General features: G+C 39.5%; 1 protein-coding gene across 1 annotated transcript in view; it reads left to right on the forward strand.

The window, feature by feature from the left end:
• The window catches only part of CNTNAP5 (contactin associated protein family member 5), an 872890-nt gene that overhangs the window by 465720 nt on the left and 394299 nt on the right, over nt 1–12871 (forward strand). The gene's annotated exons all lie outside the window — the stretch shown is intronic.

Below are 12871 nucleotides of genomic sequence, written 5' to 3' on the forward strand. Positions count from 1 at the left end.
GGTGGCTCAGGTAGTTAAATGTCTGCCTTTGGCTCTGGTCATGATCTCAGGGTCCTGGGATCCAGCCCCCTCCCTGCTCAGCAAGGAGTCTGCTTCTCCTTCTCCCTCTCCCTCTGACCCTCCTCCACCTTGCGCTTTCTTGTTTTCTCTCTGTCTCAAGTAAATAAACAAAAATATTTAAATTAAAAAATATTTTTAAAATATATTTTTAAGATATTAATTAAATACTGATGCATATGGCCTCTAGGTATGGCAAAACTTTTTAAACTGGTCCTCGAATAGCTAATTTTGGAAAGACTTTTAGGGCAATATACAAATTCTAATATGTAACAATACTATGGAACAGATTTATGAAGAAGTCATGTTTTTAAAAACTCTGACTCTTCCATGTGATATTTTTGTAACATGAGACAGTAGAACTTTTTCCCTCCTTCTCTCTTTGTTATCTTACTAGTGTGTCCTATCCTTCCAGAAGTAGTACTTAGTCGACAAGTACTTACTAAAGTTAGACCATGTGCCAGGCAACATATTAGGGGCTGAGGCATGTTCCTAAGTCAACAAATCATTTGAAAAGCCTCCCTGGTTCTACAGTCTGAATCAAATACCCCTCCTCTGGGCATCCTGGGTCAATATCCATCCTGGATAACACCACATCACATTTTTTTCTTAAATGTCTTCCTTCTCCGACTGGACTGCGAGTTTTGTTATCCAAATAAATTAGAGAAAATTGATTTAAATAGTAAAGGGCATGACCTAATACCCAAGATCAGGTCAGACTGTGGGAGAGCTCATTTGCCACTTAGTGAACAAAAAGTCCATTGAATCCCTGGAATAGTAGGAGAGCCTGGGTCTGGAACTTAAGTTAAAAAGTTACCTCTTTCCCTTACTGTTCTATGACCCTGAATAAACTTCTTAACTTTTTCTTATATGTAAGTGAGAGTGTATTAGTTACTGATGGTTGTGTAACAAACTATAGCAAAATATAGTGGTTGAAAATGTTTATCGTGTTCTAGTTTATAAGAGTCAGGAATCCAGGGGCACCTTGGCTGGGTAATTCTGGCTTCAATTAAGTAGTTGGTGGGGGCTAGTGTCATCTCAAAGTTCAGCTCTGGGTAAATCTACTTCCAAGCTAACTTATGTGGCTGTTGGCAGGCCTCAGAAGATCCACTTCCAAACTTATCCCATGGCCTCTCCAGAAGGCTGCCTCATGAAATGATAGTGCTTTTATCCCAAAATGAGTGATTCAGGAAAGAGTAAGAACACTCAAAACAAAAACAAAAAATATATAAAAATATATTTTATAACCTAACACCAGGTGTGGCATTCCATCCCTTTACCATGCTCTGTTCAGTAGTAGAAACAAGTAAATAAGTCTAGGCCCTGCTCAAACCAAGGGCATTATACAAAGGTGTGTATATTAGGAGTCATGGATCATAACAGACCATCTCAGAGTTTGCCTAAAACATGAGATGGAAAAGATTAAAAAAAAAAGTTCTTACATCAGGAGATTGCCATGATGGTGATTAAATGAGATAATGTATCTAAAATCCTAAGCACAGTGTTAAGAAACTATTCAGCAAATTCCTTTCCCTCCCAAACTGACTCAAGACCTATAGCTAGAAGGTACCTCACGCCACAAAGTCATAAAAGCTGGGTCAATTTGTGCAGTCACAGGACTTTTATAAAATTTATAAAATTTCCAGTAATGGAGGTGAGTTAATCACTCAGAAACACAATATTTTTCATGTTCAGAGTTATAAAAGTTAGACTTCAGTCCTCCCTATTTGAAGAAGGAAAATGTGAGCTGGCACTAGGCTGTTCCTCTCTCTAATTGGCAAGATGTTTGAGTACAGAGACTTGTAAGCCTCAGGTCAATAATGCAGTTTTAATATAGGATAGGCCCTGGTGGCACTTTGCTCTAAAGCATCCAGGTGCTGCCTGTATTATTAAGCACATGTCAGTCCATTAAAACACGTTTATGACTGAGAGAAGCTGGTAAAAGCTACCACATTGCCCAGCTGCAGAAGGGGAAAAATTATCTGTTATTTCAGACCTGTCTTTCAAGAAATGAAGCAAGTAAAAGGAAGTTTTAAAAATACGCTGAGTTCCTGAAGTCGGTCTCACAAAACTCTTGCTTTATTCTTTTTTTTTTTAAAGATTTTATTTATTTATTTGAGAGAGAGAATGAGAGAGAGAGAGAGCACATGAGAGGGAATAGGGTCAGAAAGAGAAGCAGACTCCCTGCCGAGCAGGCAGGGACTCGATCCCAGGACTCCAGGATCATGACCTGAGATGAAGGCAGTCGCTTAACCAACTGAGCCACCCAGGCGCCCACTCTTGCTTTATTCTTTCCCCAAGAAAAATTTTTGAATTTTGGAAAATTTGAACTTCTCTCATTTTTTCTTTGAAATGGAGTTATGCTTTGTGTCTGGAATTTGTGGAATTCTTCTACCTGGGGAGGGTGGGGGAGACAAGCAAAACAAACAACAAACAAAAAGTCCATCACAAAGAGTTTTCTCATTCCTTATATTTCTGAGGAAACTTATTTTCAAAGTACTTGAGATCATAATGGCTTTGTAAGGGATGACAGTCCCATTTGAGAAAGTAAGAGGTAACGGCCATTGTCCTGATGATGTTTGAGGCCCATTGGGGCTACCTTAGACACATAGTACATCATAGAAAACAGACAGTTACAGACCGCATTTTGTTAGTGGGACAGAGAATCCAAATATTTAAAGATTAATTGAAGACCAGTTCAGGTGTTTCTAACATACTGGGTCTAAAAGAGAAAGTAACCCCCATGGAAATGGAAGTGCAGAGATGCCTGGCACATTCACTCCTATTTCCAGGACTTCGTACAGTGTGCATGGCTTTTTGCTCTGGAGGTCAGGGACGGAAGTGGAAACTAAATGCATCCTCAAAGTAGAAAGCACCTGAATTCAGTTCTTCTAGGAGATGAAGTTTCCAGAAGATGAAAGACAACAGTGTAACCCTTCCCTTATATTTTTCTTTACTTGTTGTTTTCTTTACTTTTTGTTCAAGAAAGGAGATGTCCTTTCCTGAAAGCCTTATACTTGTGGAGATGAGGAAAAGTTGAGGACATCCTTTCACTTTAAGTGATGTGAGAGTAGAATCGCCAATCATTGCAGATCTCTTGCAGGTCAGGCGTTGTGTCAGGGCCTTGTCATACAATACTGCAGGGAAAAAACAATACATGAAACTTATGAAGTGGTCATTATTTTACCAACACACATAGGATGAAACTGGTAACCAAAAAATTAAGTTAAAGTGACCAAGACGGTGTTCAACCTCAGGTCTTTCTTTTGGATTCCCAAGTTCATGGTCTTTATACTGGAACTTGCTGCCACAATTATTCATATTTTATATTGTAGTTCAAATGTGAGGAAACTTTAGAAAAAAAATTACAACTATGTTCAAAAGGCTGTTAAGGTAAATAGCTATCTATTGTCTAAAGTTAGTTCTTCCCAGAACATTTTATTTGGTGGCTCCATTGACAGATTCTTGGGTTAGGTGGGATTTACACAAGATGGTGAGTCTATTGTCTTTAAGACTTCTTATATATTTTAGGTAAGTTTACTTGTATAACATTATAAAATAAATAATCCACATCTATATATCAATAAACACACACACACACACACACACACACACACACGAGTATTCATTAAGTATACAAGACATAAATGCTTAGTGCCAATTCCTTAGTAAGATTATCATCTAAGGACTAAGGGTGGTAAGCAGCATGAAGTACTACTAAGAGTCTATCTGCTTCCAAAGATTTTGCCCTGTATTATACAGCCTTTCCCATTCTGGTCACCCCATGCTCCAAACCCCACATGGAAATCTTGGGGCTGCTCTGGAACAGAGAGAATACCTTCAAGGTGTCCTGCTACACAGTGAGTCTTGTCATTTTTCCTTTCAGGAATCAGAAAAGATATATAGGCAAATCTTAAGTAAATGGACAAACACCTGGACTTTCTACTTTATGCATTATAAGCTCTCAGTTCTTTACTACATTCCATGAGGTGCTGTGTGTCACAGGGACTACTCCATTTCTCAAGTCCTCACCTGTCCATTGAGCAGTAGACACTCTGTTCTATTTTTTAATGTTGGAAATGGGTGCCATTTTAAAGACTCAGAGGGATGTTGAGAATGGAGATTGGTATTGTCTAAACTCATCTGAATTACTAAGAAAACAGGGAACTGTATAAAGTAAAGAATATCCCCTGGTCTGTTTCTTTAGAGAATCAGGGAGGAACAGTTTGAATTTTGTGTGAAACATTAAATAGTCTAGAGAAAACACTGGCATCACTATAATTATTTTAAATATGATCTGAAATTTCTTTTTTTTTTAAAGATTTTATTTATTTGAGAGAGAATGAGAGATAGAGAGCACGAGAGGGAAGAGGGTCAGAGGGAGAAGCAGACCCCCTGCTGAGCAGGGAGCCCGATGTGGGACTCGATCCCGGGACTCCAGGATCATGACCCGAGCCGAAGGCAGGCGCTTAACCAACTGAGCCACCCAGGCGCCCGTGATCTGAAATTTCAATGTTATTTTTATTTTTCTGATGGGAGAATGCTGAGAATGAAAATGGAAAAGTGGTCTGGGGGCTTTAGTCATTAAAGTTTGAAATCTGCTTTTTCTACTGTGATGCTTCTCAAAGTGTTAACTTCCCACTGAAAAGTGAGCCTGGGCAAAGAGCTTGAACTCTGGCTTTAGCATTCGGGGCTCTGGCTTATTTGGGCTCTGCATAAATGAGGAATGTGGGTAACTCTTATTCTGTTAGACCTCATTGTCCCATTCTGCTAAAGGAGAGAGTTGGTATAAAATTAGTAAAATCCCTTCTAGTCCTTTATATGAGTTCCTGAAGAACAAGATGTCGACCCCTTTCCTTATTATCTTCAAGGAAATCATCAACCCAAGAGTCTTCTTTTGAAAACAGGGTAAAAGGCCTTCAATGGGGGTATGCAGGGCCAAGTCCCCTGTCAGAGATCATGTTTTTCAACTCCCAAAGTTGTGGTACATTTTGTGAAGTAAGAAAGGTGAACTTTGGGGTGCCTGGGTGGTTCAGTCAGTTATGATCCCAGAGTCCTGGGATCGAGCTCCATGTCCAGCTCCCTGCTCAGCAGGGAGCCTGCATCTCCCTCTCCTCTCCGCTTATGCTCTCTCTCAGTATCTCTGTCTCTCTCTCTCAAATAAATAAATAACATCTTAAAAAATAATGTGAACTTAGCCTTTGTCATAAAATGATTTTTGTGAAGGAGACTTGCATGTCCCAGAAAGGTCACACATGTGACTCTCAGTGACATGTATAGTTAGGAGCCAAAGATCCCAGTATGAGAAGTTGTTTTTTTGGGGGAACCTTCTTTAAACTGAACTAGAATAGAATGTGTGTGTGTGTGTGTGTGTGTGTGTGTGTGTGTGTATGTGTTGGTAAGGGGGTGATCAGAATGTATAGGGTCTTCAAACTGTGTTAAGGGTGGAACAGTTGTAGGTACTGGAGCTATTACAGGTAGGGAGGAAGCAAGACAGAGACATGACAAGAATCTTTGAATATGGGATAGGCTTTCTTATAGTCAAAGTTTTTCTATATGTTTACATGACTGCAGAAAGTAGAACAAGCACAAGTAAAGTCAAATGGCATAAGGACCATTTTTGATTTTCCATTAGAGGAATAATCTATCCGGAGCTTCCCTTGGTATCACTAGAGGGATCAAACTCAGAGTACAGTTCTCAGGATTAAGGAATGAGTAGAACCTGGGAGATGGAAGCTGAAGTCTCCAAGTTGAGAGATGTCAACCTAACAGCTGGGCACCACTGAATGATTACAAGTTAGAAAATGGAAACTAAAAACCTGTCCACAGGCACAGAACAGAATGCTTGGGCAAGAGGAAAAATAACAAGCAAAGATCCAGAAATCAACCAGATGCCATTGAAATATCTTCAGTTAAGGCCAAGAGCTTGTTGAGGAGGCACTTCCAGCTTACCACATTTAATTCCTAGATACTGGCAATTATGTTCATCATATTTCCTCGACCACCTTATAACTTTCAGTATTTCTATATATGGCTTGAGTAGGAAGAATTCTAGAAAGGGCATTCCAAAAATACCAATTAAGCGATCCATTCTATTCAGCTATCCATTTTCCATACTTAGGAGACTTTTGTGACTAAAGATAAGATGAAATTCTGATGGTATAACCTTAGGTCAGCAACCATGATGGATGTTTATATGATCATTATTTAACATTGACTGTTTAAATTAAATAAGTCCTAGAACTATGGTCAACACTTATCTTTCAGAATGCATCTCAATTGATGTTTTCTCAAGAAACCTTCCCAAAGCCAGCCAGATGCCCCATCACCCAGCCTTCTAGTTCTTCTCCTGTGTAGCATTTGCCCTAAGGATGTGTGTATGTGTGTGCATTACTTTGCTGCGACTATGGAAAGCAAACACCACAGACTTAGGAATTTATTTTCTAATTTTCTTTTAGGAATTTATTTTCATATAGCTTATAAGGACACTAGTCATATTGGATATGAGCCCATTTATATAACCTCATTTTACCTCCATTATCTCTTTAAAGGCCCTTGTCTCCAAATACAGACTTATTCTCAGGTACTGTAAGTAAGGACCGCAGCCTATGAATTCTGGGGAGCACCATTCAGCCTGTAACAATGTATATCAATCATGTATTTATTAATTGGTTGTTCATTGCTCCCCTGACCACTGCAGTGTAAAGTTTCATGGGAACAAGAACACTGATTTGCTTATCGCTATTTGCCCAAGGCCTAGTATAGCACCTTGCTTATAACAGGTTTTCAATAGGTATTTGCCCAATGTATAAGCAACTGCCTAAGTGAATAAACCAGTAAGTCAACCTCCAAAATAATTCAGAAGGAAGTAATTTTAACAGTGAAAGAAGAGTTAACAGTGACTTTTTAACAAACATTCATGTTACCACAATTATATGCTGCATAATGTGTCAAAACCAGGGATGAACTACACTCAGGGGAAGTAATAATTAGATAAAGGCCAGTGGAACTCCCAGAGGTCAGGGATGGCTGGGAGAGCTGCATCATGCAAGATCTAAGTGCTCACCCTAATACTTGTGGCCAGATGGTTTTAGGCTACAGCCCTGCAATTAACAGAGCAGCTCCCCAAATTTTGCCCTTTTTAATATAAGCCCTTTGTATCTAGCCACCATCTGCACATCAAGTAAACATGATAACTTTGTGAACTTCTTCTTCTGCTTCCATTAAGTTGTCATTAATGCCTCTGATTTCAGCTAAGATAATGTTGATGAGAAAATCCCATCAGCAAGGGCAAATACATAAATAGCCATAGGGCTATGACTGTCACAACACGCTGTCTGCTGAGCACAGAGTTCAAGTTTCAGAAGACAGAAATATGATGAGGCATGCCATTTCATGGGAAACTGAGAAAGGCAATTGCCTGAGCTTCAAGCTTTCCTGCAAAGGTTGGGAATGTTTACCAAAACAATGATCTCTTGGGCATCTGCAGCTTTTTCAAGTCTGAGTAATGACAGTGGGGTCATTTTATTTCTTAACTTACTCTTCCTTCTTCACCACTCATTCAAAAGAGGAACTGAAGGAGCTAGGTTTTTATTACTACATCGGAAAACTCTAATAGTCAAACTTGATCTCACTTCCTTTGCTCTTTCCTATTTTCTGCTTTGGTAATTCTCTCATATAATTCACTTTGCCTCCATTTAATTCAGGAAGGTTGGTGCTATACTCAGACTTGAGGATGGAGGCATTGCCCACCAGGAGCTCAAAGGCACAGTTGGAAGGGATGGTCTTGAAACATTTGTAATGCAAGAAGACACATGCTCAGGATAGTAGCAGAGCATAGAGGAGAGGAACCTGGATGATTGAGAAAATAAAGGCTTTCTAGGGGCAGGGGCAACACAGCTTGGTTTTGAAGAATGTGTAGAATTTGGTCAAACAAAGAGGGAAGGGAAGGATGTTCCAATCAGAAGACAGAAGTAGGAGATTTAGAAGTGTAAGAATCCACAGGTGACTCAGGATGACTGGGTCACAGAGGGCAAAGGAGGACAGAATTAAAGCAGGATTCTGGCAGGGACATCAGAGTTTGGGCTGTATCCTGAAGTTGATAGAGAAATATCTGTCTCTGGAGCTCAGCTCAAGTTTTACCATGTTGAATTTTGAGCTGAGCATTCAGGCCTATATCAAGGAAACAAGGGGGTAACCATCAACCACAAATCCATCACATTTCCCTCTCTCACTCCAGTGGATGGCAAATCCAGATGTTTTCCTTGCATACCCTGACCAAGGATTTTCAGGATCCAGGTTACCCTGACATATGCACCAGACTTTAACAACTAGGAAAGGTTTAACTTGTGATTTATGGCCCATGCACCAGGGAGACAGACCCTGCTGATGACACTTGGCAGTGGAAATTCAGCTGGTGAGATGCTCAATCAATCAATGATCATTTGGAGAGGACAGGATGCTGCCCTGTTGATGCTGAGGGGTATACCAAAACAGAACTCAGATTCTGACCCCCAGGAACTTGTAATCTCATCGGGGAGATGAGACTTGCAGTGATGCATTGTTAATTAATGGTAAAAAGCAGTAAATTATATGAACTAAATCCATAGATCAGACAGCAGAAGTTTTAGGAATTTGGGAGGAGAAATGACTATATTGGTCTGGTCAAGATCAACCTGCTTTGGGCGCCTGGGTGGCTCAGTTGGTTGAGCGACTGCCTTCGGCTCAGGTCATGATCCTGGAGTCCCGGGATCGAGTCCCACATCGGGCTCCCTGCTCAGCAGGGAGTCTGCTTCTCCCTCTGACCCTCTTCCCTCTCGTGCTCTCTATTTCTCATTCTCTCTCTCTTAAATAAATAAATAAAATCTTAAAAAAAAAGATCAACCTGCTTTGTTCATTTCTTGGTTTATTAACTGATGCACTCAATCATTCGGCACTTGTTATATGCCCTGCAATGTGCTGATAGAAAGTCTAGTGACTATGATAGAAAGTCAAAAAAATGTATGCTTCCTAAGGCACCTGGGTGGCTCATTTGGTTAAGTGTCTGACTCTTGATTTTGGCTCAGTTCATAATCTCAGGCCCCTGAGATGGAGCCTCTTGTCAGGCTCCGTGCTCAGTTGGGATTCTCTCTCTCTCCCTCTGCTCCTCCTCCTGCTCTCTCTCTGTCTCTCAAATAAATGAATGAATGAATACATAAATAAATAAATCTTTAAAAAAAAGTATGCTTCCTGTCTTTATAGTTGAGGAGAAGAAGCTCTGGGACAAATACTGGGTATGGGAGGATAGGGAGATTAGCTTGGATATTGGAGAGGTGGGAGTGGAGGCACCGATTAGGTAAGTGAATTCACTTGGAGCATAATGAATGCACTAGCCTAGCTGCAGTAGGGAATTTGTGTAGGAATATTGGGAAATGGGATGTAGAGGACAGATGGAGACTTGATTATAGAAGCTGTACAGTTAAGATTGCTGAGCAGTTGGAGATTGGTTCTCTGGACTCCATGACCCACTAGAAAGACGTTTGCTGTGAGGTGCTACTTAGACAGTTCAATCTAGCAAGCTGTCCTGTACCAGAAATAAGTCAGAGGCTGGAAAAGAGGGAGGCCATCTTAAAAATTCCCAGCTATAGTGATAAAGGATGGAATAAAAGCTGGAGAAGGCATCTGAAGAAAAATGTGAATTCAGTATACTGCATAGGGAAGGGTTAATGAAATTTCATAATTGATGGATAAATGGTACCCAAGAAAAACAGAACTCAGGATCTAAATCGTAGCATAATGTTACTAATAATTGTAATATGCTCTTTTACGATGTGATTGACATTTTAAGACTGCTTTATTCAATTATTTATGTATTCCCCATTTTGTTCTCACAAAAATTGAAACTACCTTTGAACTATTAAGTAAAGGTAGATGTGACAGGATGTGGAAAAAAACAGCTGAATCAGGTTTTCTGGAAAAGATAAAGCCTAGAAACTTCCAAGTCAAGCCAGGCAATTCTGTCTCTTTTTTACAGATGAGGAAGCAGGTTTAGAGAGATTAAGAAATCTGTTTAAATTCCTAGAAATTATAAGTGGCAGGGCCTTGAGAAAGGGGGAAAAGGTGAATAAAGGTATCACAGAAATCCGTGACAAGTTATTTCCAGGATTGGAAATAGAGTCTTTGGGGACTCTGCTCTGACCTGGGCTGAATCTCTGCATGCTGACCTATGGCTGTAACAACTCATGCTTAGAGGTCCTGGGACAGTCCCTCTGTTTCAAAGGTTCTGTATTCAAACCATCCAGAGAGACATTGAAATAAGATGAAATCTAAAATGCAAATACCTGTTAGGTATTTAAGGACAAGAGAAACACAGAAAGAAAGTGGGGGTGAGAGAACACCAAGGCTCTGCAGCCTCCAAAATTATTTAATATGTCACTCTCAACCAATGGAGATTCCCCATTTGCCCACCCCAGGCTCCCATCCCCCTACACTCACCCAAGAGACTTTTGTCAGTATCTGGAGACAATTTTGGTGCTGGGAGTGGGGGGCTGTTACTGATTCTAGTGAGTTAGGGGTGCTGCTAAGCATCCCACACAAGAGGCATAGTGTATAACACCCTACCCCCATCAAAGAATTATCTGATCCAGATTATCTAGTGTCAGTGTTGAGGGACTCTGTTTCAAGGAAAATCTTACTTCTATAAAAAAGTTTAGGTCTTTCAGGATAGTACTTAACTGCTCTGAATCTCAGTTCCAACAAATGTGAACTATAAGTTGCTATGAAGTTCTCATTACAAAAAATATTTAAAAAGACATATTAAGGGGCCCCTGGGTGGCGCAGTAGGTTAAGCATCCAACACTTTGTTTTGGTTCAGGTCAGGATCTCAAGAGTCCTGAGATTAAGCCCTGTGACCGGCTCCTCCATGCTCAGCAAGGAGTCTGCTTGAAATTCTCTCTCTCTCCCTCTGCCCCTCCCTCCCTTTTTCTTTCTCTCTCTCAAATAAATAAATAAATCTTTAAAAAATAAAAAAAAGACATGTTAAATGCTCAATAACATTACTTATCTGGAAAAATAAAATCGAAGTAATTATTAGCTAGAATTCCAAGTTAGGTCTAAGTAGACATTCTAAGTTGACTTGCATTTTAATTCTTAGAGGCTAGAAGATCCACAAAAGGCCAGGACCAGAGTTTCAACTCTGTATTATCAAAATGGAAGTTTCCTTGTGAGAAGATGAACTGGTGTAGCCACTTTGAAAACACTCTGGCAGTTCTTCCAAAGATGAGCTATGGAGTTACATATGATCCAGCACTTCTACTCTGAGATGCACACCTAAGAAAATGGAAAGCTTAGTTCTACACAGAAATTTGCACACGTGTTCACAGAAGCATTATTTATAATACCTCCAAAATGGAAACAACCCAGATGTACATCAACTGGTGAATGGATAAATAAAATGGGATCTAGGCATACAATGGAGTATCATTCAGATATGAAAGTATCCTGTAAAAGCTCCAGTGCAGGATGAACTTAAAATGTGTTAAGCGAAAGAAGCCAACCACAAAAAGGAGCCTAGTGTATGATTTCATGTATAGGAAGTTCCCAGGACAGGGAAACCCATACAGACAGAAAGCAGACTAGTGGTTGACTAAGGCAGGAGGTGAGGGGGTGAGGAGATTAAGGAGGTTATGGCTACATGTTACAGCATTTAGTTTGGGGATGATGAATTGCTTTAAAATTAATCGTGTTGATGGTTGCCTAACTCTGTGAATATACTAAAAACAATTAAATCGTGCATTTTAGATAAACAAATTTCATGGTAAGTGAATTTTATCTCAGTCGAGCTGTTCCAAAAATATAAATAATGAAACACAAGGTTGAATTCAATGGCAGAAAAGAGAGTTTTGCCGAAGTTATTGGCCATCAGTTCCTGGAGCAAGGCAGGGCTGGCTTTGGAGGGGTGGAGAGCAGGAGCTCAGCCTGGATCCCCGACACCACCCCTTCAATTCTGGCTCCAACTCTACTAGCCACGTGAACCTGGGGAGCTCTCTTACTTTTCCTTTTAGTATCTATAGCATGAAGACAATAAAATTTGGCCTCTTGGACCATTGTAAGAGTTAGGAATTATACATTTAAAATGCCTGGCACATCGCAATATTTGGGATAGAATGAAAATATTTCCTATCCTTTATCTCAACTTAAACAGTTTGTTAGTCTTTAAAAAATAATCATAAAAGTTGTACACTTTGCTTTTAGAAACTGAAAATTCCACTACTCTCTATAAGAAAAAAGAAAACAACTAGTCATTCCAGGTCATTCTAGTATTTTCTCTTTGTAGTAATTTTTAACAAAATGGAAACCATAACCATATATACTATTTAGCCTGAGTTTTTCACTTATCAAGATGTCACTTGCATTCCTGGACATTATAATTTTTAATGCCTACATTATATTTCATATTATTAAATATACCATGTTTGATTTAGCTAACTTGGAAATATTGGTGGTTGTGAATTTTTGCTCTTAGAAATAATGGCATCATGAACTCTTTTCACTGTAAATCTTGGCTGTAGCTCTTGTACTATTTTAGGATTAATTCTTCAGAATAAAATTTATGGGAAATGAGGTATGATATCTTTAGGGCCTTTTTTTGTTTGTCTTTTGATGTTGTTTGGTGTTTTGCCTTCTAGAAAGAAAGCACAAAGTTATGTTGCCTGCAATATATGAAATTACCTGTTTCCCTCTTTATCCACGTACTTGGTATATTGGTTTTTACTCTTTGTCTGGGAGGTGGCAAATATTATTTAACATCACTTATAGGTCAGAAAATTTATATTTG

Source organism: Callorhinus ursinus, unplaced genomic scaffold, assembly GCF_003265705.2.
Source record: "Callorhinus ursinus isolate GAN/ISIS: 27379988/994484 unplaced genomic scaffold, GSC_fseal_2.0 scaffold2, whole genome shotgun sequence".
NCBI classification, from domain to species: domain Eukaryota; kingdom Metazoa; phylum Chordata; class Mammalia; order Carnivora; family Otariidae; genus Callorhinus; species Callorhinus ursinus.